A 26,060-nucleotide genomic window follows, 5' to 3' on the forward strand; every position below is an offset into this window, starting at 1 on the left:
CTAACATATAAACATCCTTTTCCTCCAGAAGTCTTCCCAAACATTTTTCAAATCATTACCCATATACTGGTGAACCATGACAAGATTACAAAATCTGTTGGGATCATAATCGATTTTTTTCCCATGAAAAGTATATTTTGGCGCTTTCGTAGGTAAAATGTTCAGTTTGTACAAACAAATACCAATAAAGGCATCTTCGATGGCGAAGATCAAGATATCTTGTGCCACTTTATAGATCTTTCGAGCCATATCTCCCGAGAACACATATCCTGGGCCCGATAAGTATGGTGGGTAGGTATCACCAGGATAGGCTTCTTCAGATAGGTACCATTTACTATCTTTGTCCCGTAAAGGTCCTGTATAGCGTACAATAAATCCTGTAATATAATTAGTACGCGGTGAAGATTCAGGATGGAGAACTTGGTGGACAAGATAGTTGACATTGAGAAAAACATCATTGTCCACTTTCATCACATAAGAGGCGTTAGGGCAAAATTTGGTCACCCACTCCATTCCCATTAAGTTTTCAGAGTTAGATTATTGTAGGTATCCAGGAAATCTTGCTGAACAATGTCCCCATAAAGGGCACTTTCTTTTTCCAGTAGATTGTGGACAGTATCTGTCATGATGGTCCAGATTCCAACCAAGAAGATCCTTATGATGTTAACGTCTTCATAGTTGCTTATGTTTCCCCAAGTTGTTCGTATGATGTCTCTAGACTTCACATCTTGACTCTCTCCGATCACCAGGAGAACTAGGAATGGCCTCCTTATGAGGCATTTTTCTGGTTGGTTAATTAGAAACTTGTAAGGATATGGATAAGGCAATAGCTGGGAATGATTTTTGGTACAATATGAAGAATTCAGGATGATGATTTGACTTGTGAAAGAACGGAGCTTGAGGTGATGGTGGAACCATTTATAGGTGTCCAAGAGGACGTCACCTCCATCAAATGTGGCAAAGAACGTAAAAAAATATGACACTTAGAAGACATAGTTTAAAGTTTTTCCAAGTGTTCAGTCTTCTTGTCTTCATGCCTCCTGGAAAACACAAAGACAATGTAGTTATGAAATGTACTTGGTGACGGTCTATTGATTACACCAAGATCCCACCACAAACTACATAACATATGCGAACACCAAATGTCTCGACTTTCGATTCAAAAGGGTCTATGAGCCAATTTAAGGAAGTCAAGTCTCAGACATTGTTTATCGTAGTGGTAGGCCCGACTAAAGGCTTTATATATGTTCCGCCCCTGACTACATCAGGGTGCTACAAGGAACTGCATCCTGTACCCCAGGATGCAGGGCCTACCCCCATGGTTCCAGGTTCCCAATAACAGTGTCACTGACATCCGCACTACAAATCCCAACCACACCTCACACCAGGGTTGGACAGACACACCAGTGGGTTGGTTAAGTTGGAGCATGGCCGCCCACCTAGGGGTCAGGCAGACTGGTGGGAGGAAGGAAGCGAGTTTTGGAGTCAGCTCTCGAAGTGAGAGGGAGTTGAGTGGTAGGCCTCAGAGAGTGAGGAGCAGGAGAGTTGGAGCTCCCAGGGAGGTGACAGGTTGGGTCTCAAATGGTGGTCTGGGACCACAGGAGTCGGGAACCGGTATTAGAAACACTGGACAGGAGTGTAACAGACACAGTCTAGGAGGACTGTTGGCACCAGAAAGCCCAGCCACCTTACCGGAACTGAGCACGGCGGGGTACAGGACCCTAGATCAGGGAAGAGCTTCAAGCGCCTTGGTAATTAACCTGTGGAGGATAGTCTCTTTATGAACTTTTCCCAAGAGCTCAGAGATTGGAGGTTCTCCAAAATACACAACCCACTGAAATCCCAAGTGCCAGCCACCAAGACCACAGCTGTCATACACACGGGCAGCGGGGCCTCGAAAGCTTCAAGCCAAGGGGCCATAACTGTCAATCAATTTGTGCACGGAGGCAGGGCTCCGGACTTACCAAGTGACACTGGTGGGAGCGGGACCTGGACGGGCTCCCCCCATAGAGACTGCGGTGCTTAGAAACTTTGGTTTACCATCTGTGTGAGTGTCTGCTTAATCCACCTGATCCAGCACCACGACTACCGCAAAGAGTAATCTGACTCCTGCAACCTGCTTCTGAAGTCAAAGCCACCCGTTTACCAAATCCCCACTAACCGGGGCCTTCCCAACCTGCGAAGGGACGACTGACATCTAGCTGCCCCACACCATCTGCCCCGGTACTCCCTTCGGCAGCTGTGGTACTCCCCTTTACCGCAACCCACAGGTGGCGTCACAAACATTCATCCCCTGTAAATATCCCCGTACATTTGAAGTGGCCGCAAGCCCCCGGGTCCGGAGACCCTCGAGCCACAGCAACCCCGGATCCGAGCAGTTCGACTGCTGCTGGGGCAGCATACAGTTAGGTCCAGAAATATTTGGACAGTGACACAATTTTCGCGAGTTGGGCTCTGCATGCCACCACATTGGATTTGAAATGAAACCTCTACAACAAAATTCAAGTGCAGATTGTAACGTTTAATTTGAAGGTTTGAACAAAAATATCTGATAGAAATTGTAGGAATTGTACACATTTCTTTACAAACACTCCACATTTTAGGAGGTCAAAAGTAATTGGACAAATAAACCAAACCCAAACAAAATATTTTTATTTTCAATATTTTGTTGCGAATCCTTTGGAGGCAATCACTGCCTTAAGTCTGGAACCCATGGACATCACCAAACGCTGGGTTTCCTCCTTCTTAATGCTTTGCCAGGCCTTTACAGCCGCAGCCTTCAGGTCTTGCTTGTTTGTGGGTCTTTCCGTCTTAAGTCTGGATTTGAGCAAGTGAAATGCATGCTCAATTGGGTTAAGATCTGGTGATTGACTTGTCCATTGTAGAATGTTCCACTTTTTTGCACTCATGAACTCCTGGGTAGCTTTGGCTGTATGCTTGGGGTCATTGTCCATCTGTACTATGAAGCGCCGTCCGATCAACTTTGCGGCATTTGGCTGAATCTGGGCTGAAAGTATATCCCGGTACACTTCAGAATTCATCCGGCTACTCTTGTCTGCTGTTATGTCATCAATAAACACAAGTGACCCAGTGCCATTGAAAGCCATGCATGCCCATGCCATCACGTTGCCTCCACCATGTTTTACAGAGGATGTGGTGTGCCTTGGATCATGTGCCGTTCCCTTTCTTCTCCAAACTTTTTTCTTCCCATCATTCTGGTACAGGTTGATCTTTGTCTCATCTGTCCATAGAATACTTTTCCAGAACTGAGCTGGCTTCATGAGGTGTTTTTCAGCAAATTTAACTCTGGCCTGTCTATTTTTGGAATTGATGAATGGTTTGCATCTAGATGTGAACCCTTTGTATTTACTTTCATGGAGTCTTCTCTTTACTGTTGACTTAGAGACAGATACACCTACTTCACTGAGAGTGTTCTGGACTTCAGTTGATGTTGTGAACGGGTTCTTCTTCACCAAAGAAAGTATGCGGCGATCATCCACCACTGTTGTCATCCGTGGACGCCCAGGCCTTTTTGAGTTCCCAAGCTCACTAGTCAATTCCTTTTTTCTCAAAATGTACCCAACTGTTGATTTTGCTACTCCAAGCATGTCTGCTATCTCTCTGATGGATTTTTTCTTTTTTTTCAGCCTCAGGATGTTCTGCTTCACCTCAATTGAGAGTTCCTTAGACCGCATGTTGTCTGGTCACAGCAACAGCTTCCAAATGCAAAACCACACACCTGTAATCAACCCCAGACCTTTTAACTACTTCATTGATTACAGGTTAACGAGGGAGACACCTTCAGAGTTCATTGCAGCCCTTAGAGTCCCTTGTCCAATTACTTTTGGTCCCTTGAAAAAGAGGAGGCTATGCATTACAGAGCTATGATTCCTAAACCCTTTCTCCGATTTGGATGTGAAAACTCTCATATTGCAGCTGGGAGTGTGCACTTTCAGCCCATATTATATATATATATAATTGTATTTCTGAACATGTTTTTGTAAACAGCTAAAATAACAAAACTTGTGTCACTGTCCAAATATTTCTGGACCTAACTGTATATACACCAAGCTAATGTCAGCCAAAACCACCAGTTTCGACAAGTTTGGTCAACACGCCAATGCGTATGGTAATCCCAGACAATTTATTGTTGGGGGAGATATCAATCCAACTTCAATCCAAACCAATTTCGGACTGAAGATGTTTTTTTTCTCATGGATATAAGATGCACCAGACATTCCTGGCAATGGCTTTTTTATAGAAAATATAGGATGCTCAGTTAATTTAGCACTGTTCGGCAAACAGCTATTGCATATGTATGGTGGACTTTAGAATACTGCACATGCGTACTCAGCCAGAACACTATATACAGTATATCACAAAAGTAAGTACACCCCTCAATATTTTATATCTTTTAAGGGGACAACACTGAGTATCTGACCCTGTGATACAATGTACAGTAGTAAGTGTACAGTTTTTATATCAGTGTAAATTTGGTGCCATCTAAGTAACTCAACACACATACAATAATTTCAAAAATGCTGGCAACAAAAGTGAGTATCAAATTGTGCCCAATTAGCCATTTTCCCTCCCCGGTGTCGTGTGACTCATTAGTATTACAAGGTCTTCAGTGTGGGTGGGGAGCAAGTGTGTTACATTTTGTGTTATCTCTCACACACTCTCTCATACTGGTCACTGGAAGGTCAGCATGGCTCCTCATGACAAAGAATTCTCTGAGGATCTGAAAAAAGAATTTTTGCTGTACATAAAGATGGCTGAGGCTATAAGCAGATTAACAACACCCTGAAACTGAGCTACAACATGGTGGCCAAGACCATAAAGCGGTTTAACAAGACAAGATCCACTCAGATCAGGCCTCACCATGGGTGACCACAGGAGATGAATGCACGTGCTCAACGTCATAGCCAGAGGTTGTCTTTTCAAAATAAATGTATGAGTGCTGCAGAGGTTAAATAGGGGATGGTGGACAGTCTGACAGTGCTCAGACCATATGCCACACACTGTATTAATTTGGTCTACATGATTGTTGTCCAGGAAGGAAGCCTCTTCTAAAGATGATGCACAAAAGAGCCCTCATACAGTTTGCTGAAGACAAGAAGACGAAGAATATGGATTACTGGAATCATGGTCCGTTGGGACAAAGATAAACTAATGTGATTCAGATGGTGTCAGCGTGTGTGGCAGGAACCAGGTGAGGAGGACAAACACAAGTGTGTCCTGCCTACAGTCAGGCATGGTTGAGGGAGGGTCATGGTTTGGGGCTGCATGTGTGCTGCTGGCTGTGAGGAGCTACAGTTCAGTGAGGGAATCATGAATTCCAACATGTACTGTGACATACTGAACCAGAACATAATCGGAAACTACTAATCAGTCTCCCTCTTACTAAACTCTCCCCTCTTCAATCCATCCGAAATGCAGCAGCCAAGATCATATTCCTCTCCAACCCCTACACTGATGCCTCCACCCTGTGACAGTCATTGCACTGGTTGCTTATTTGCTACAGAATCCAATATAAACTGACCACTCTCACCCACAAAGCTCTCCACAGTTCTGCATGGTCCTACATTATGCATTTACTTTGTATTGTCTTTATGGTCCTTTCATGCCTCCTCTGTATTGTAAAGTGCTGTGGAATATGTTAACAATATAAAAAACAAATAAATTAATATCTATTTAAGGCACTGAAATGGTCATGTTGTTGGGTACTTTATGGTCTAGTTATTTGTAGACTTTAATATATGGTGCTTTATAGCTGAGGCATTTATATACTGCACAACTAATCTAAGGCCAATCCTAACAGATTTCAGCATTTATCAACCATGACAAGTTTATGATCATCGACAATTTTGTGCCACCTCGTACTGGATCAGCGTTGTGACTATATCCTGCTCTGACCTATCCTAGCCAATGATTCCCATTAATTTATGTGCACTACCCTCTAGGCTTTTATTATTAACATGAAGCTCTGGGACCTCAATATTCCATCTGTAGCAGGTCTTTATTTTTGCCAGGTATTATTTATAATATACAGTAGGTGTCCAATGTAAAGAGGGGTAACATTTTGGGCCAGTCAGGTACCAGGAACCTTGTGTGACTGCTACATCTCTAAATGCATCATCTACGTACCTTCCACCACTTATTTTTTTGAGACATCTGGCAGGTCTATAGACAATATAATATAGGGGGCTTTTTCCCCCCCAAATTCCTTGAGAGACAAGTCAGTCATAGTATGGATGGATCTACCGTGGAAGTCTAAAAGAAGGCACTGGCCAAAAAAACAAAGTCAGCCAAGTAGTTCTATAATAGCAAACTCATGGAACTTAGACAAAGCATATAGATTAGTGGTGGGCGGACACAGACTGTAAAAGTCCGGATCCGCGCGGTTTCAAAGGTGCCCGGGTGCCGGACCTGGGATTCCAGATATTGATCCGGATCTGGCACTGGGGAAATTAAAAAAAAATAAGGAGAAAATAAAGAAAATAGGAATTAAGCGAGCGCTTCATACTTACTAAGGCTGTACACCGCTCCGGCGGCCTCTCTTTCACTTACTGGGCCGCTCATCATTGCTCATCCATATGCACTGCTTTCCCCATTCCCCACCCACCGGCCGTCCTTGTGCCTGTGATTGGTTGCAGTCAGCTAACACGTTCCCACTCAGGGTGGGGGCACGTCTGACTGCAACTAATCACAGGCGGGGGTGGGCGGTGAAAACAGTGAGCCTAATGCACAGCACCGGAAATGTATGCGCGGCCTTGGAGCAGCGTACAGCCGTGCCGGTGTCTCGGTAAGTACACCGCGCTTGCTAACATCCCCCTATCCTTTCTACCACCATTCTAGTACCTATAGACTTATATGGGGACTGGAATCCGGCCTGGAACCGGATTTTAGAAACCAGATCACCAGGATCTGCCGTCCCGGTTATCTGCGAGTCTGCTCATCACCACTAGAGATGTATATTAATATACATGTGATGATGGCGTTGACTTTATCACAGTATGTCCTAAACCCTGGTTGTAAAACTTCATCTCCCTGAATGTCCTTGCAGTCAGCAGTTGTCGGGATATATTGGGACTTGTAGTTTTGTAGGTAGAGCTGCAAGGTGGAGACCACTACGGAGCACAACGCCAGGTATGTAGCAGTTGTAGATCCTCCTACTTACCTCCAGACTCACAGATGCAGTTATCCTTCCACTGTGTCCTTCAGATGGTTGATTCCTCCATTATTTGGTATAATTGCAGATTTCAGTATTACGGTACACCAGCAGCTCGTCTCCTCATGCCTGGGTGCAGCAATGCTTCGTTAAGTCCATGGCTATATGTTGTGCTCAATGTGTTTTATCCCTAGAGACACCTGAATTATCTACAGAAGATATTTTTTACTGGAGGCTTTTAATGACAGCATTTAACTAGAATTACAAAGTGCCGTACTGTACGTGGCCGCTAAATGCAGGTTGTAATAACCTGGGGGCCTGTTGTGCGCTTGTTATCCACCTGCCTCAGAGCTAGTGATAAGATGCCGGAGTGTGTGCACCTGCTGTCTTGTATGTTCACAAGGTTTACCAATAGGTCAAAAAAGGGTAAGGCTGTGTGCCCACGTTGCGTTGTGTCCCTGCAGAAATTTCTGTAGCGATTTGAACAGCACATGTGCACCTCAAATCGCTGCAGAAACACTGTGTAATGAATGCAGTGAAAAAGCCGATTTCATGCGCTCTGGATGCAGCCCCCACCATAGACAGAGCGGGAGCTGCATCCAAAGCGCATGGAATAAGTGACATGTGCTTTTTAGAACGCAGCGATTTGGCAGCATGCAAATCGCTGCGTTCTAAAACGCAATGTGCCCATGGATTATGCACAATCTTCATAGGTTGTGCTGGGGACGCAGGACGCATGCAGTTACGCTGAAGTGCAATACGCACATGTGGGCACAGAGACATAGGGGTACTTTGCACGCTGCGACATCGCTAGCCGATGATAGCGATGCCGAGCGCGATAGTCCCCGCCCCCGTCGCACATGTGATATCTTGTGATAGCTGCCATAGCGAACATTATCGCTATGGCAGCGTCACACGCACATACCTGCCCTGAGATGTTGCTCTGGCCGCGACCCGCCCCCTTAGGAAGGAGGTCACAGCGACGTCACACGGCAGGCGGCCAATAGAAGCAGAAGGGCGGAGATGAGCGGGACGTAAACATCCCGCCCACCTCCTTCCTTCCTCATTGCCGGTGGAGGCAGGTAAGGAGATGTTCCTCGCTCCTGCGGCTTCATACACAGCGATGTGTGCTGCCGCAGGAACGAGAAACAACATCGTACCTGTCACTGCAGCGAAATTATGAAAATGACCGACACTGCACAGATCACCGATTTACGACGCTTTTGCGATCGTTTATCGGTGCATCTAGGCTTTACACGTTGCGACGTCGTTACCGGCGCCGGATGAGCGTCACTATCGATTTGACCCCGACGAGATCGCAGTAGCGATGTCGCAACATGCAAAGTACCCCTTAGTATCATATTCCCTTATTATATTCTTTCTGAGTCTTATGTCCACATCTATGATGTGCATATGGATACTAGAGCCACAAAGCTGTACAGTCTTCATCATTGGAGTAGCTGCATCTGAGTCCTGACCTCTTCACTATATGCCAGGCGTCACAGCTGCGTCCATGTCACGATCATCTCGCTGTTGTAGAGACTTGTGACAGGTTCTGGACTAGAGTCTCTTTGCTTTGACACTCTGCAGATTAAGTGTATTCCCTTTCCTTTGGCGAGAAGAGGGTTAATGTCTGTATTCCTTGCAAGCAAGCATTCCATTACCTTCCCAGGTGTTTCCACTTTTGGACCACTCCCAGTTGCTATATATACCCTCTGCTCCCTGTAGAGGGTGTCGGTTATTCTCTTACTCATTTGGATGCTTGGCCTGAAGGTGGAAGGAGCTGGTGAAGCCCTCTCTGTAAGTTGCTGTGTAGGCTGCTGTCTTGGTGCTGACTGCAGCAGTCTGTTGGTGTGTTTCCCCCCTGTATGTCTTTACTTCCCTTTGTGTTTTATTAGTGCAGCAGTGGGGCTAGCATCCCTCACCTGCCAGCTCACTAGCCAGGGCTGTTACAGGGTCTGCAAGCGTCTCAGGTATCATGTTTGGCAAATCTGTATAGAAACTAACTAGGAGTTATAATCAAGAATTTCTGGGTAACAGATGGAATATAAAGTAGTAATAATCTTTGGCCACTCCACAATGACATAAATATAAGGAGAAAGAAAAGGAGTACTAAATTGCCAACCATATTATCAATAAATATCAAAACCATTGCCTTGTGGTATCAAAACCTGAACAAAAACCTCCCTCTCCCAGTTACCTAGGAAAAGGTTTGCGTACGAAGGCGCGCACGCCGCACCCATCGCAGTGCCGCGCTCCTGTAAAAAGAATCGATCCTTAAAAAGAAAATAATTGTGCGTTAAAATAAATGAAAGTAATTCCAAAATTAATTCAATCATCGGTGCATCCAGACCGCTCGTCTCCAGAAAAAACCTAGCTGCTTGAAGTCCAAATTCATGTTTAATGGATGAGTACAAAGACTCAACATCTACAGTGGCCAAGATAACGCCAGGATCCACAAAGATCCCATCGATCTGCCTCAGGACGTCAGTGGAGTCAGTGCTCATATGTCTTTTTGTGGCCTGTACGATGGATTTTTATGACACAGGAATGAAGTCTTCAAGAATATGATGCATATATGCATTGTTATTGATGTAAAAGTCTTATGATGTATCTTTTATATCTGAATGTACTCTTCAATTCCTGTTTTGATCATTATTATCTCTTAGTCCCCCTATACGCCTGTTAATACAGTGGTGCTATCGCTGGTCCTATATATATGTGTCGCCCGGGCACTAGGGGGTACTCAGATCCGGGCCACGGGGTCACTTCTGTGGGTATCATGGTGGCGTGACCCGGTTTGTGATCCCAGGCTCCACAGTAAAAGGGGATTTGGTAAGGGAGATTGTCCGTGACGCCACCCACGGTTGTGGTGAGGTTGTGACACTACTGCTGCTCTGGACGGGGATCCCGGGAGTGATGGTATGGAGAAGCTAGATGTTAGTTCTCCCCTCCGTGGGTAGGGGGTTGGTTGTCCCGGGGCCCGGTGAGGTAGGTGGATGGGTAGCAGGCGGGTTATGGGGCCTGGTGAGGTGCAGGGTCGCAGGGGCAGCGCTGTGCCGCACGGCACGGGGTACTCACTCAGCCAGTAATCACGACACAGTCCTTGGTAAAACACTCGGCTCGATGGACGGGTGCCCACAGACGGCTGCGGTTGTTGTTCCTCCCCTGACCCAGTTTGGTGGTGTAAGTCCTTTCTTCCACCTCCGTGCATGCTCCTCCTGCGCTCCGGCTTCCAGCTGGCTCCCCGGTTTGGTACCGGTGGGCCACCGCCCAGCCCCGGCTACCAACGGTTCCACCAACTGTCTCCCTGGAGACGGCCACTACCGTCTGCCTGACTCTCTGCTGCACGAGGGCCCTAGGCTCCAATCCTAGTCCCCAGTCTGCGTCTGCCTCTCTGCAGACCTCCTCTCTCTTCCTCTCCTAGGACTTGACTGGGCTTGTTTCCTGCCTCAGGCCAGCTAACTCCTGGGTGGGCGTCTCCATCTCCTGACTCCGCCCACCTGGTGTGTCAGTCTGAGCCCGAGGAAAGGAATCAAGTTTCACTGGGGATGTCTGCTGTGAAACTGCTGGGGGTGGGGGTGTGTGTGTGTTGTTACCTGTGGCCCCTGGCTTGTCCAGGGCGCCACATATACAATCCTACATCAGGGGATACTTAATGCCATTGCATTGAATCACTCTTATATCGGCGTCTCAGCTCCCTTTGCTGATGATTCATTGTGTGAAACGGACCTGCGGTGACACCACATGATGCTATGCTCTGTGTGGTATAGTGAGTTTGGGGACGCCCTTTCTCCTGCCCACACATGAGATGGCCGTGGCGCATGTCTCTTGCCGTTCCCCGCTTCCACCCACGCTGAGGAGCTCGGATGCAGTGGGAGGGGACGCTGTTGTGGCGTCACTTCCGCCGAGGAGACCCGGAAGTGATGGGCGGACGGGGAATGCTGACGCGATACATGCGGCGATCTCCGGTAATATACAGGGGTATTTAGGGGTACTTGGCCACATACGATTCATGCATTGCCCCCCGAAGAAGCAACGCAGCGAAACGCGTTGGGGCTTCTCCCACTGTTATTTGGACCTCTGCCCTGGCACTGACCTAGCACCTTGCACTTTTCAATGGGTAAGCAGCTCTGTTCTTTTTATGTATCTGTGGTGTGAGGAATTTTCCTCTACTATAGTCTCAGGGTGCTGCTTACCCATATTGTGTATATTATTATATAGGGCTGATGTCCTCTTGTTTGGGAATGTTTATCTGGGACTGATTTCCTGCTTATCATGTCTTTTTCTACATTTTGTGATTTTACCATTGTCTGATGTAATGTTCAATAAACTTGTTCAGGTTTTGATACCACAAGGCAATGGTTTTGATATTTATTGATAATATGGTTGGCCATTTAGTACTCCTTTTCTTTCTCCTTAAACTAACTAGGAGTGTAGACTGCAGGTGAGTGAAGGAGATGTCCCATCTTCCCCCTCACTAGTGCTAGGGGCCACCGTTGTTAAAGTGTCCCCAATATACCCTTTGTTGTGTTTCACATCTTGCGCCATATTTCCATGTTACCCCACGTGACAGTCCAGGCCTTGGAGATTACTCTGAGAAGGTTGTGATGTCAGCCTTACGATGACTTTTGGGGCCTAGGTGTGGCTGTAAGGCTTGGATATGTTGCTCACAACTACAGAAAGAATAGGACCGGTCGACGAAGTGGGGTCACGGGGCGGGTGAGTATTAAAATTTATTTTTTAAGCAATATTCACCTTTATGATGTCCTGCTGCTCATTGTCCTGTCATTTTCTTGCTGTCATTGGGTACTCCATATTTCCAGCCTCTTAACTATACGCCAGGAATTACGGCCACATCCGGGCCTTGGAGATCACAATGTTTACAGGAAAACTTGAATGCGGTCAGAAGTCTTGGAGCTGTGGTGTGTGACGGTGGAAAAAAGAAGGCCAGAGAGGTAATAGCTTTTTTTAATCAATACTCACATCTCTGTCTTGTCCTTTTTACCCCAAATCTCCACATTATAGGCCAGGACTTTTAGGGGCACTTTGCACACTGCGACATCGCAGGTGCGATGTCGGTGGGGTCAAATTGAAAATGACGCACTTCCGGCATCGCATGCGACATCGCAGTGTGTAAAGGCTGGATGATACGATTAACGAGCGCAAAAGCGTCGTAATCGTATCATCGGTGCAGTGTCGGCGTAATCCATGATTACGCTGACGCGACGGTCCGATGTTGTTCCTCGCTCCTGCGGCAGCACACATCGCTGTGTGTGAAGTCGCAGGAGCGAGGAACGTCTCCTACCGGCCTCACTGCGGCTTCCGTAGGATATGCGGAAGGAAGGAGATGGGCAGGATGTTTACATCCCACTCATCTCCGCCCCTCCGCTCTGATTGGCCGCCTGCCGTGTGACATCGCAGTGACGCCGCACGACCCGCCCCCTTAACAAGGAGGCGGGTCGCCGGCCACAGGGACGTCGCACGGCAGGTGAGTGTGTGTGTGAAGCTGGCGTAGCGATAACTTTCGCTACGCCAGCTATCACCACATATCGCTGCTGCGACGGGGGCGGGCACTATCGCACTCGGCATCGCAGCATCGGCCTGCGATGTCTTAGTGTGCAAAGTGCCCCTTAGTCACATCCTGGCCAGAGTTTACTGTGCATCATAAGATTGTGACTAGAGATCAGTGGACCTGTGGAAGTTTGGGTTTTGCTGGTCCAGCTGAGCTTTTTTAAAGTTTGGTTTTGGACCCAGACTTGACCTGAACTTCATTTGAAGTCACTGATTGACATTTCGGGTCTCCGCCTACATGCAGGTAGCCATAAACAGATCACTTCCAGAGGAAGGAGTGTGGGCAGGATCTATCTTTTTTGTGTGGTGCACACTACGTCTCATCACACTTTTGTTACCCTCAAACACTGCACACAGCTCGCCTTGGTCCGAGCAATGTGCATACCCAAGCACAGCGATGCTCGCGCAAGTGGTTTGCATTTGTAAAGCACCCAAACTTTGTTTTCTTGGAAAAGTTTGTGTTTGTATTGAATAGAGATGATTGATCCTGCCAAGGATTGGATCGGTTCAGGATTGCCAAGCTCTACGGAGATCTCCGATCGGATCGGCATACCTAGCTGATCCGATCGTTAACTAAGCCATTATATTCAATGGGAGGCAAAAGTGATGTGGTGTAAAATGGTGTAGGGGGTTGTAAAAGAAATAAAATAAAAAAGGGTTCCGGGGCCGATTTTTATCCCTAATTCATATTCACTGCTTTCTCTAGCCACAACGTCTCTGATTGGCTGCCGTTGGACCACGCCCCATCTTCTGAGACAGCGTAACATCACCGCTGATGGCGGCTCATTCTTTGCCTGCAGTTACAGCATGCGGACATGTTCCATGATAGCGCACTGTGACTTTATGTAGCAAAGCTGAATCATTATGGGACCGCGTGTGGATTACATTGGACCTGCGTAGGTGTTTTGAGGGTTAATACAGGGGTGAAAGAGGGTGTTTTTTGTATTTTATTTCAAATAAAGGTTTTTTTTTTGGTGTTTGTGTTTATTTACTTTTACTTACAGATTATTAATGGGGGTGTCTCATAGACTAGTAATCTAGGGCTGTTATTAACCCCTGCTATTACCCTAATTACTACTGAACCAGAACAATCGTGAAGAGCCGGGTAAAGCGCTGGGCTTGTCGCATCTAATGGATGTGACAATCCCGGGCAGCTGTAGGCAGCTATTTTTAGATTGGAAGGCATTCCAATAAGCATGGATCTTCTCAGACTGAAAATACCAGCCCCCAGCTGTCGGGCTTTAGCTTGGCTGGGTATCAAAATTGGGGGGACTGCACGTTGTTTTTTTAAATTATTTATTTCATAATTAAAATAAACGAGCCTAATGAGTGGCCCAGGAAGTGAAGGAGAGGCCGCAGGAGCAGTGTACAGCAGCAATGGAGCCAGTATGAAGCGCTCATGACATTCTTTTTAATTTCCTGAGTGCCGGTGCCAGATCAAACACCTGGAATCCTGGGCTCGGCATCCGGGTACCTTTGAAACTTTTAAAGTCCGGGTCCGTCCATCACTATTTCCATTCTGGATTCAGCTGGACTGTCCCGATTTGAGGGCTCAGAGTCCTTCTGTCCTGGCATTATTGACCTGTATTGCAGTCAGAAAACCCAGAAGCATATTATTGTATCTCTATGTCCCTGGCGGTGAAGAAATAGTTCGATTTTTTTTTTTTTGTTCCCATAAAACTACTATAAAATAATGAGAAATAATTACAAAAATGTCATTTTTTTTTAATTTTCACCCCACCGTGGGATGCAAAGCAACAACATTCAAACATTTTAATAGGAGCCCTAGTCTTTGAGCCACAGATTCTGATGATGTCACAGGGAGAATTTAGTTTACTTGAAGCTACAGAGCAGCCTCTGACACCACAGGCAGATTATACTAGACATAGAGATCCATTGTAGAGAGCAGTGCATCTCTATGTCCTGTATTCTAAAAATAATAAAAAAATTGAAAAATTGAATAAAGTAATTTTTAATGCACTTTAAAAAAAAAATAAAAAATAATAATTAACATAACAAATCAGCAAATAACATGGACATATTTAGTGTCCCTGTAATCGTAATCGCACAACACGTCAATCAGATTATTATGGGGACCGGTAAATGGCGGAATAACATGGCATGATTGATTTTTCTCTATTAAACCTGTTAAACCACGTTGGGTGCCAACTGTTAAGGGAGGAATTTGGGTGAAGACTGCTAATGGAGTCTTCCTTTGGGATATCAGAGACGGTGCCGTATTAGCTGTATACCAGTGCCGATACATTGATATATCAGACAATGAATACATAAGACATGTTCTCCTTGAGCCAGCATCACCAACTGAACTTGTGTATTGCAAGACACCCAATTATACAGTTTGCATCTTTAACCTAGACAGGGAGTACTTTTACTCCTTAATTTTTCACAGCGCAGTTTGTTTTTTGTACATTCTTTCTGTGTGAAAGCTATTGATAAGACTTTGCAGTTTCACATTCTGGCTTCATTATCTTTGGTTAACTCCTCCATGACCATACAACTTTGAATTATATTATGGGTTTATGTGTTATGTGACGGCTACATAGACAGATTATTATGCAACTACATCTATATTGTGATTATTTATATACACAGATATTCTTATTACGTTTGAACAAACAAGCTATAGCTCAGGCGACCTCCACAAACCTATATATATATATATATATATATATATATATATATATATATATATATATATGTATATATACAGTACAGCCCAAAAGTTAGGACACACCTTCTCATTCAAAGAGTTTTCTTTATTTTCAGGACTCTGAAGCAACCAATCAGATTCCACTTTTCATTCTTCACAGACTCTTTGGAAAATGAAAGGTGGAGTCTGATTGGTTGCTAAGGGCAACTGAGTCAGTTTCACTTTACACCATGTTTGATAACCCTATTACACATACTGTCCACCTACTTTTGGACTACCCTGTATGTATTATATATATATATATATTACAGTACAGACCAAATGTTTGGACACACCTTCTCATTCAAAGAGTTTTCTTTATTTTTATGACTCTGAAAATTGTAGATTCACATTGAAGGCATCAGAACTATAAATGAACACACGTAGAATGAAATACTTAACAAAAAAGTGTGAAACAACTGAAAATATGTCATATTCTAGGTTCTTCAAAGTAGTCACCTTTTGCTTTGATTACTGCTTTGCACACTCTTGGCATTCCCTTGATGAGCTTCAAGAGGTAGTCACCGGAAATGGTTTTCCAACAGTCTTGAAGGAGTTCCCAGAGATGCTTAGCACTTGTTGGCCCTTTTGCCTTCACTCTGCGGTCCACCTCACCCCAAACCACTCTCCTTCTTGGTCAAATAGCCCTTACATAGCCTGGAGGTGTGTTTGGGGTCATTGTCCTGTTGAAAAATAAATGATGGTCCAACTAAACGCAAATCGGATGGAATAGCACGCCGCTGCAAGATGCTGTGGTAGCCATGCTGGTTCTGTATGCCTTCAATTTTGAATAAATCCCCAACAGTGTCAACAGCAAAGCGCCCCCACACCATCACACCTCCTCCTCCATGCTTCACGGTGGGAATGCCATGTAGAGTCCATCCTTTCACCTTTTCTACAAAGACACGGTGGTTGGATTCAAAGATCTCAAATTTGGACTCATCAGACCAAAGCACAGATTTCCACTGGTCTAATGTCCATTCCTTGTGTTGTTTAGCCCAAACAAGTCTCTTCTGCTTGTTGTCTGTCCTTAGCAGTGGTTTCCTAGCAGCTATTTTACCATGAAGGCCTGCTGCACAAAGTCTCCTCTTAACAGTTGTTCTAGAGATGAGACGGTGTGTCCAAACCTTTGGTCTGTACTGTGTATATATATATATATATATATATATATATATATATATATATATATATATATATATATATATATATATGTATGTATATATACAGTTAGGTCCAGAAATATTTGGACAGTGACACAATTTTCGCGAGTTGGGCTCTGCATGCCACCACATTGGATTTGAAATGAAATCTCTACAACAGAATTCAAGTGCAGATTGTAACGTTTAATTTGAAGGTTTGAACAAAAATATCTGATAGAAATTGTAGGAATTGTACACATTTCTTTACAAACACTCCACATTTTAGGAGGTCAAAAGTAATTGGACAAATAAACCAAACCCAAACAAAATATTTTTATTTTCAATATTTTGTTGCGAATCCTTTGGAGGCAATCTCTGCCTTAAGTCTGGAACCCATGGACATCACCAAACGCTGGGTTTCCTCCTTCTTAATGCTTTGCCAGGCCTTTACAGCCGCAGCCTTCAGGTCTTGCTTGTTTGTGGGTCTTTCCGTCTTAAGTCTGGATTTGAGCAAGTGAAATGCATGGTCAATTGGGTTAAGATCTGGTGATTGACTTGGCCATTGCAGAATGTTCCACTTTTTTGCACTCATGAACTCCTGGGTAGCTTTGGCTGTATGCTTGGGGTCATTGTCCATCTGTACTATGAAGCGCCGTCCGATCAACTTTGCGGCATTTGGCTGAATCTGGGCTGAAAGTATATCCCGGTACACTTCAGAATTCATCCGGCTACTCTTGTCTGCTGTTATGTCATCAATAAACACAAGTGACCCAGTGCCATTGAAAGCCATGCATGCCCATGCCATCACGTTGCCTCCACCATGTTTTACAGAGGATGTGGTGTGCCTTGGATCATGTGCCGTTCCCTTTCTTCTCCAAACTTTTTTCTTCCCATCATTCTGGTACAGGTTGATCTTTGTCTCATCTGTCCATAGAATACTTTTCCAGAACTGAGCTGGCTTCATGAGGTGTTTTTCAGCAAATTTAACTCTGGCCTGTCTATTTTTGGAATTGATGAATGGTTTGCATCTAGATGTGAACCCTTTGTATTTACTTTCATGGAGTCTTCTCTTTACTGTTGACTTAGAGACAGATACACCTACTTCACTGAGAGTGTTCTGGACTTCAGTTGATGTTGTGAACGGGTTCTTCTTCACCAAAGAAAGTATGCGGCGATCATCCACCACTGTTGTCATCCGTGGACGCCCAGGCCTTTTTGAGTTCCCAAGCTCACCAGTCAATTCCTTTATTCTCAGAATGTACCCGACTGTTGATTTTGCTACTCCAAGCATGTCTGCTATCTCTCTGATGGATTTTTTCTTTTTTTTCAGCCTCAGGATGTTCTGCTTCAACTCAATTGAGAGTTCCTTAGACCGCATGTTGTCTGCTCACAGCAACAGCTTCCAAATGCAAAACCACACACCTGTAATCAACCCCAGACCTTTTAACTACTTCATTGATTACAGGTTAACGAGGGAGACACCTTCAGAGTTAATTTCAGCCCTTAGAGTCCCTTGTCCAATTACTTTTGGTCCCTTTAAAAAGAGGAGGCTATGCATTACAGAGCTATGATTCCTAAACCCTTTCTCCGATTTGGATGTGAAAACTCTCATATTGCAGCTGGGAGTGTGCACTTTCAGCCCATATTATATATATAATTGTATTTCTGAACACGTTTTTGTAAACAGCTAAAATAACAAAACTTGTGTCACTGTCCAAATATTTCTGGACCTAACTGTATATATACTGTATACACTGTATTGTTCTCCTAAAGACACCGCAGAACTCTGCAGATTGTTGCTTTTCTTTTCTCTAAAGGCTTCTATGAGGAGCTAAAAATAAACAAACAAAAAAACACACGTAAAAAACTGCAGTTAATTTTATGTACAGAATCCAAGCTTTTCTGTACTATAAACAAACTTAAAAACGCGGCTTCAAATCTGCACCAAAACCGCATGAAATAAAGGGAAAAATGCATAAAAAATGCAGCTAAAATGCAATAACCAGAGAAGATTGTTATTGTGTAGTTTGGTGCAGACAGCAAAACAAAAACAACACAGGAATTATGCAAAGTGTGAACATGGCCTTATTGCTACAAAAACACTGAATGTGATGAGGGGGTACTCACTCCGCTTGCTTCTTATTTGCATTGAGGTAGCCACGGCAGGTACTTTGCATATTGTTCACATATATATTTACTCACACTCCATAAAACATGCCATTAATACAGAAAATACCCTGTATATGAAGGAAAACAGAAATCACATTCCAATCAGTGGCACTTCAGTGATAACCCAGTATTTAAGTCCCAGCACAGAGACTACTCACAGCAGGCCTTCTTGCCTCCAAACACTGAACCTGGTCAGCAAACAACTCGCTGCATGTGGTTCCTGCATGCGCTCCTAATTACTCACTCCCTCCTCAGCATACTGTCCTCTTCTGGCTGTGCCCCATGCTACTCCTTTTCTATACTGTCCCGAACACACTACCTGGTCTCTGTTCTGTGCCCACTCACACTTTTATCCCTCCATGCTTTTTCCTCTCAGTATTTTCCTCAAAAGGCTCCTCACACATTTCCCTACTTCCCTCATACTGTCTCCTGTCACATTCCCCTTGCTAACCATACTGTATCTTCATATATTTGCCTCTTTGCTCTCCATACTGTTTCCTCACTCTTCCCCCTTTCCCCATGTGTCTTCACCCATCCCATCTCCTTTGCTCCCCATAATGTGTACATACTGTATATATGTATATATCCTCCCTCTCATACTGTGTTCACTAATACATGACCCCCTCACTCCCCATACTGTGTCTGCACCAATCCCCTCCCTTGCTTCCCATTCTGTGTCCTCAAATTATTCTCTCCCTGCTGGCTCCCCATACTGTCTTCTAACACATACCCTGCTTCCCATACTGTGTAAGCACGCATCCCATCCCCCTCATTCCCCATACTGTGTACACATACATCCCCCTCTAAAATTGTTTCCTCATACATGCCCCACCCCTTCCCATTATGTGTCTGCACACATCCCCCTCTCATACTGTTTCTTCATACATCCCCCTTCCTCCTCATACTGTCTTCAAATTCTGCCCCGCTCACCACACTGTGACCACACCCATTCCCCTCATATTGCGTGTAACAGCGTGTCCCTCCCCCGCCTGTGCTCATGGTGTAATAGTCTGTCATACCTTGACTGTCCTGTATGTACTACTTCTGGTGGGAGATTGTTTGTTCTTCTCAGCATGGGACTCCTCCAATCCACAACTTGGTAAACAGAATAGAGCCAGGACATCTAGAATCCTTTCATGTATCAAATGTTCAGGGGAGGTGGGCCCTTCTGCCCACCTAAGGGGCTGATCCCAGGTGAATGTCCCGTAAGGACTTTAAACCATTTAATGAGGCTGTAGGAGACATTGAGAGCTTCTTACAGGAGTTTGAGCATCAGTGCCGGTTGATGGAAGTCCCGGAAAGGGAGAGAGTCCGACATCTGGTGGGGCTCTTAGAGGGTGGAGCTGCTGAAGCTTACAGAGCTATGGACCCTTGGTGGAACTGCAATTATGGAACCATTACAGAAACTATATTAGACCATTATGCCATGACCCCAGATACATACAGGGCTCAGTTCCATACTTTAGCCTGTGATGGGGAAGGGTCTTTCAAAATGTCTGCCCACAGACTCAAATAAGTATGCCATCGCTGGCTGGAGGGAGAGGGGGGCCTTAACTTGGGAGACCTTCTTCTAGGTCATCCTAAAAAACAATTCTATGCCAAGTGCCCTACTGAGATCCGGGAATGGGTACGTGAGAGGAGACCAGAGACAGTGGAACAAGCTGCTGCTCTAGCTGATGAGGTGCTCATTGTCAAGCCTCAGTGGAAGAAGCTGCTAGCAGAGGGAGAAAAAATGAGCAGCACCCCAACACCAGAGGTTCCTTGTCCTTCAGTACCCAATGTTCCTCGACCTCCTAGGTCACCACCTCATGTGGATACCCGTGTGAATGTGCCTCCAGTTGCTCCTACCACATTTTCTGGAATGCAATGAGGAAAGAAAGTAAAAGAGCGAAGATGTTATAGCTGTGGGCATCTCGGTCATCTGCAGGCCACATGCCCATCTATCCAGTGGAGTCATCCTCCAAATCGACAACCATCTTCAGCACCTGCCATCCATATCAGTCACCAGGTTCTTCTACTTACTTCTCTAGAATGCAAACTGGAAGCAGTGAGATGCAGCGCAGATGTTATCGATGTGGGCAGCCTGGTCATCTACAAGACACTTGCCCTGCTGGTCAACTGAGGAATGACCCTGCACCAAATAGACCTGTTAACTATCTACAGCCAAGTACAATGAGGAAAAAGGTGTCACCCCTTCAAGTTGGCTTGCCTAATGACTCAGACACTCATTTTCAACCACTAGGTGTTTATGGGGTGCGAGCCACAGCCCCAAGTTCTTCTTATCACCCAAGAAAGCACTTACAGGAGGTTGTACTGGATGGACAAAGAGTTCTTGTTTTTTGTGACTCTGGGGTGTTTCTCACAATAACTGGTCCCCGAGTGGTTTGGCCAGAGGCAACACAGCCAGTACCAGGGTTTACCATTGAATTGGCTGGAGGACAAAGGAGAAATATCCCAAAAGCAAGTGTAGAACTGGACTTTAGCTTTGGGGTCAAGCAATTTGTGGTTGGAGTAATCAGCGGCCTGCCTGCAGATATTCTCCTAGGCAATGATGTGGGAGATCTACAATTCCAATTTGTGGGTGCAGGAAGCAGAGTTTAAGTCAAGGAGGATAAAAACTGGAGCCCGACCCTTCAACTCCACACCTTCACCATACACTAAAGAAGATGGAGCCAACACAAAATGCCGATGGATTGTCCAGACAGGAGGAGCCCTGAGTCAAGTCCGCCATGTTTACGTGTACTGACAAGCGACCTGTAGAGGTCACTAATCCGTACACAACTTGAGGGGGGGAAGGGGTTGTAACAGCGTGTCCCTCCCCCACCTGTGCTCATGGTGTAGTAGTTTGTCCCTCCTTGACTGTCCTGTAGGTACTAGTTCTGGAGGGAGATTGTTTGTTCTTCTCAGCATGGGACTCATCCAATCGACAACTTGGTAGACAGAATAGAGCCAGGACATCTAGAATCCTTTCATGTATCAAATGTCCAGGGGAGGTGGTCCCTTCTGCCCACCTAAGGGGCCCATCCCAGGAAAAGAGAACAATGAGACAAAGTTAATTAGTTGGATCTCGGCAGGAGAAGGACTAGGATCTATAGCTGAGGCTAGATCCTAATGCCGGTGTATGGACTGTTACAGATTGGAGATCAGTGGCCACGTGGGATTGTGTTTTGTTGTTCACCCTGTTGGACTCAAGGAACTCATATAAGGACCATTGCCATATTTTCCCTGGCGTCGGAATACCGGGAGGCGCCCCCGGATCTGTTGTTTTGTTGTGGACTTCTTGCAGACTTTAATGATTTATATTCATGTTTGGTGCTTTATCTTTGTGGGTCCGATAAAGAGCTTTGGATTGTTCCTCAGCCTGGTGTCCCTTACTGCTCTGTCGCATACCCTGTCACATTGTGTATATATGCATTCCTCCCTCGCTCCTCATAGTGTTTCCTCATACATCCCTCCTCGTTTCCCATACTTTGTCTGCACTCATCTTCCCCTAACTCGCAATACTGTGGTCACATCCATCCCCTCCCTTCTGCCTCTTACTGTCTGCATCCATCCCCTCCTAACTCCCCATCCCATACTGTGTCCTCAAATTTCACCCACCCTTTCACAATACTGTATCTGCACCCATTCCATCCCCTTTTCTCCCCATATTATGTATGCATGTATTCCCTCCTCACTCCTCATACTGTTTCCTCATACATTCACCCTTGCTCCCCATACTGTGTGCCCACTCATCCCCCTCTTCCATACTGTGACTGTACCCATCCCCTCTTTCGCTCCTCATACTGTCTGTATCCATCCCCTTCTTGCTCCCCATACTGTGTCCTCAAATTTCTCCCTCTCGCTCCCCATTCTGTGTCAGCACCCATCAGCTCCCTATACTGTTCTGAAAATGTCCCCCCCATGTTCCCCATTCTGTGTCAGCACCCATCCTACCCAAGCTCCCCAAACTGTTCCGCAAATGTTTCCCCCCTCATTCCCCAAAACTGTGTCCTCAAATTCCTCTCCCTCACTCGCATTCTGTGTGAGCACTCATCCTTCCTCGCTCCCCAAACTGTGTCCTTAAATAAACAAATAAACCCCATCCTAATTATAATAAATCTTTGGTGTCTTCAGCTGGAGAACTTACCACCAACACCGTGTGCACCTCTGCATGACTTGATCATGCTGCTGATGTTGTCCTGACCTGAGAGTGCCGGCGAGCAGGGCGTCAATAGTACTTGTGCCTGAAAGACAGAAGTACAAATAATTGCTGGAATCTGGCACACTGCACCTTCTCTGAGCCGGCTGTCAGCTTGCCAGTCCAGATGCAGAAAAATGCAGCCACGGGAAGACACCTTGGACCACCGCATCAGGCAGCCCGACAGCAACCCCCTTCCGGATGCACCCAGAGCAAACATCCCGCTTGTCCCCTGTTTGGCGACAGTTGAGGAGACTGTATAGGGCCTGGCTAGGAGAGTAGGGACAGCTGCAGGTGAGGATAGGAGGTGTCCCATCTACCCCTCTCACTAAAGCTAGGTCCCACCATTGTTATTGTGCCCCCGGTGTTACCCCCCCATATTGTTTTGTTGTATTTTTGTCTTGCGTCAGACATAGTTTGGTCTGAGCGCGCATACCGTGTCAAAATATGTACAACGCATACACCAATATGTTCCACTATACTGTGTGGAGCAGATGCATATAGATGTGGTAACAACGAGTAAACGCAGATTAATGACACAAATGTAGGATAAGTATAAGTGATGTGCACAACCATATTCAAATAGTTCTAAAATAGGTTCCGAGGATGCAACGGCACAGTAAAGGCGACTCAGTGATGACTCACAACAAGTATTTATTTTATAATATAAACCACTTTCAGTAGGCAGATCAATACACAATTAGTAATATACAAAACATAAATGTGATAGCTTACATTTATCTAGTAAAAACTCTAATAAACAGGTATTATTTAGCGTTAATCCAACCTCAGCTTCTCTGTCAGGGAAATGTCAGTGTCACTCCAACTGGTCACTACTTCTCCTTAACTGAATGGGTCAGTAAACAAGAAATAACTCAGTAAATCAGTACATAGGTTGTAACGGAGCTACAAGTCACAAGTCTTTATTATTCAACCACCACAACCTATGTATAACAGGCAGTGTTCCTCCCCCATAACCTTCCTCTTCACCATTGTTGAAAGAGAGATTATCTTCTCTCCAAATCGCACCTCACGACTTGTGCACTTGACCCCATCCCACCTCTCCCCACCCTCACCACCATAATTATTCCAGCCCTAACCCATCTTTTCAACCTATCATTTACCTCTGGTACCTTCTGCTTTAAAACTTGCCATGATCACACCTATCCTAAAGAATCCATCCCTTCATCTGACCTCTAAGTTTAGCTATTGCCCCATATCGTTGCTCCCATTCGCCTCTAAAATCCTCAAGCAGCATTTCAATGCTCAACTTTCCTCCCATCTCTCATCTAACTCACTCTTCCACCACCTAAAATCTGGATTTTTATCTCTGGTGACACATATGGGATGTAGCAATCCTAAAAGTCAATATCAACCCTTTGAAGGGAATCTGTCAGCAGGTTTTTGCTTTGTAATCTCAAGACAGTATGCTGTAGGGGTTGAAACACAGGTTTCAGCTAGTGTCTCTTATCAAGCTCCGCGCTGTTGTTTATTTGCAATGATTGTTTTGGCGCTGGGAGATTACCATTGCTTAGACTAAATCAGTTACAGAAGCCACGTGCCTGTGATAAGCTATCTTCCTGGGTTCTGCAGCAGCCTTCCTCAACACGTGGTTATAGTGGTTGTGTATATAACACAACCACACCAGGTTAGTGCACCTTTAAAATTATTTTTGGTACCACCAGATAAGACATTTGCACCCCGTTCTTTGTAATTTCAGTTTCCTGACATATATTGATTTATACAGTATGAACATGAAAACCTACATATAGTACACCTACATACTGTTAGTATTAAACATTAAATGTAGGTTTTTCGTGCTCCTATAAAAAGAATGAGGATTAGTGGAAGATACTCATGCCTCATGCACAGAAAAAAAAAAGCCAACAAAGGTGAATAAAAAAAATATTTACATACATAGTCATATGAAAAAGTTTGGGCACACCTATTAATGTTAACCTTTTTTCTGTATAACAATTTGGGTTTTTGCAACAGCTATTTCAGTTTCATATATCTAATAACTGATGGACTGTAATATTTCTGGATTGAAATGAGGTTTCTTGTACTAACAGAAAATGTGCAATCCGCATTTAAGCAAAATTTGACCGGTGCAAAAGTATGGGCACTGTGAGGAAAATCCTGGGATATGAAGAGGAATTATGATTTCCAGTCATAATCGCTCTCATCACTCCATGGCAGTGCCCCTCCCCTCTTGTTCTCAATGTCCAACATCTGGGAAGGTGTCACATCCTAGCAACACATCCCATGGCCATCTCCTGTGATATGGAGATTAGATGACCTGGGAACAGTGGACACAGGATGCCTCCCTGCCGTGACCCTGTAACAAGAGTTTGTATCTCATTATAAGGCTATGGAAGTATCCAGACAGAACGACTCCAGTAAAATATGGTTCATATCTCGCAAGCCATATTTCCGATAAAAATGGCAACCATAAAAATGGTGTTTCCGCATGCGGATGATGCTGGCACACCTTTTTTATGGGAGTGGGAGCTTGGGAAGTACCCCAGGCGTGATATCAGCCAATGGGGAACTAGTAGACAAGTCATGAGTCCTCTCGTTCTGTAGCTAAATTCATAACTGTCACAATGAGAGCGTTGGCGTCCGCCTACGACGCTCCCAGGCAAAGTTATGGCCCATATTCCCTGTTGTGGATATTGTCCATAACTCCAGCCAGGGGTGGAGCAGTGCTCCCTCTGAGGTCACAAAGGTAGGAGGGGACCTGGATTTGCCCAGGTTGATAACCCCAATTCGACCATTTTCCAGTGTTCTTTTGCTCGGGGGTCTGCTCAGGGAAGACCTGTGAGGGAGATCCTGGAAACCTAGTCCACGGCGCCCCCCTGTGGCCAGACGCACAAGGTAACTGCTAGAACTGTGTATGCCTGTTTGTAAACCATGCTTTGATTGTAACTGTACTCTGACCTATGTATATTCTGTAGATCTCCTATTGTATATATTGTAGTTTCTAGTGTGGCTTTGGCCGATTAAATTATATAATTAATCTTGGGCTGTTCTGTTATCTCGATCTTGAATCCCACGTCTGTGTGTTCGGCTAATAGTTACCGTGAAGCGGTTGGTGGCAGCGAGTTGTGCCAAGGA

At 45.1% G+C, this 26,060-nt stretch overlaps 1 pseudogene; it reads right to left on the reverse strand.

Moving 5' to 3' along the window:
- LOC142302777 (beta-1,3-galactosyltransferase 2-like) lies at positions 1–24,098 on the reverse strand (annotated as a pseudogene).
- Between the last annotated feature and the right edge of the window lie 1,962 nt (positions 24,099–26,060).

Source organism: Anomaloglossus baeobatrachus, chromosome 4 (genome assembly GCF_048569485.1).
Source record: "Anomaloglossus baeobatrachus isolate aAnoBae1 chromosome 4, aAnoBae1.hap1, whole genome shotgun sequence".
Lineage (NCBI taxonomy): Eukaryota > Metazoa > Chordata > Amphibia > Anura > Aromobatidae > Anomaloglossus > Anomaloglossus baeobatrachus.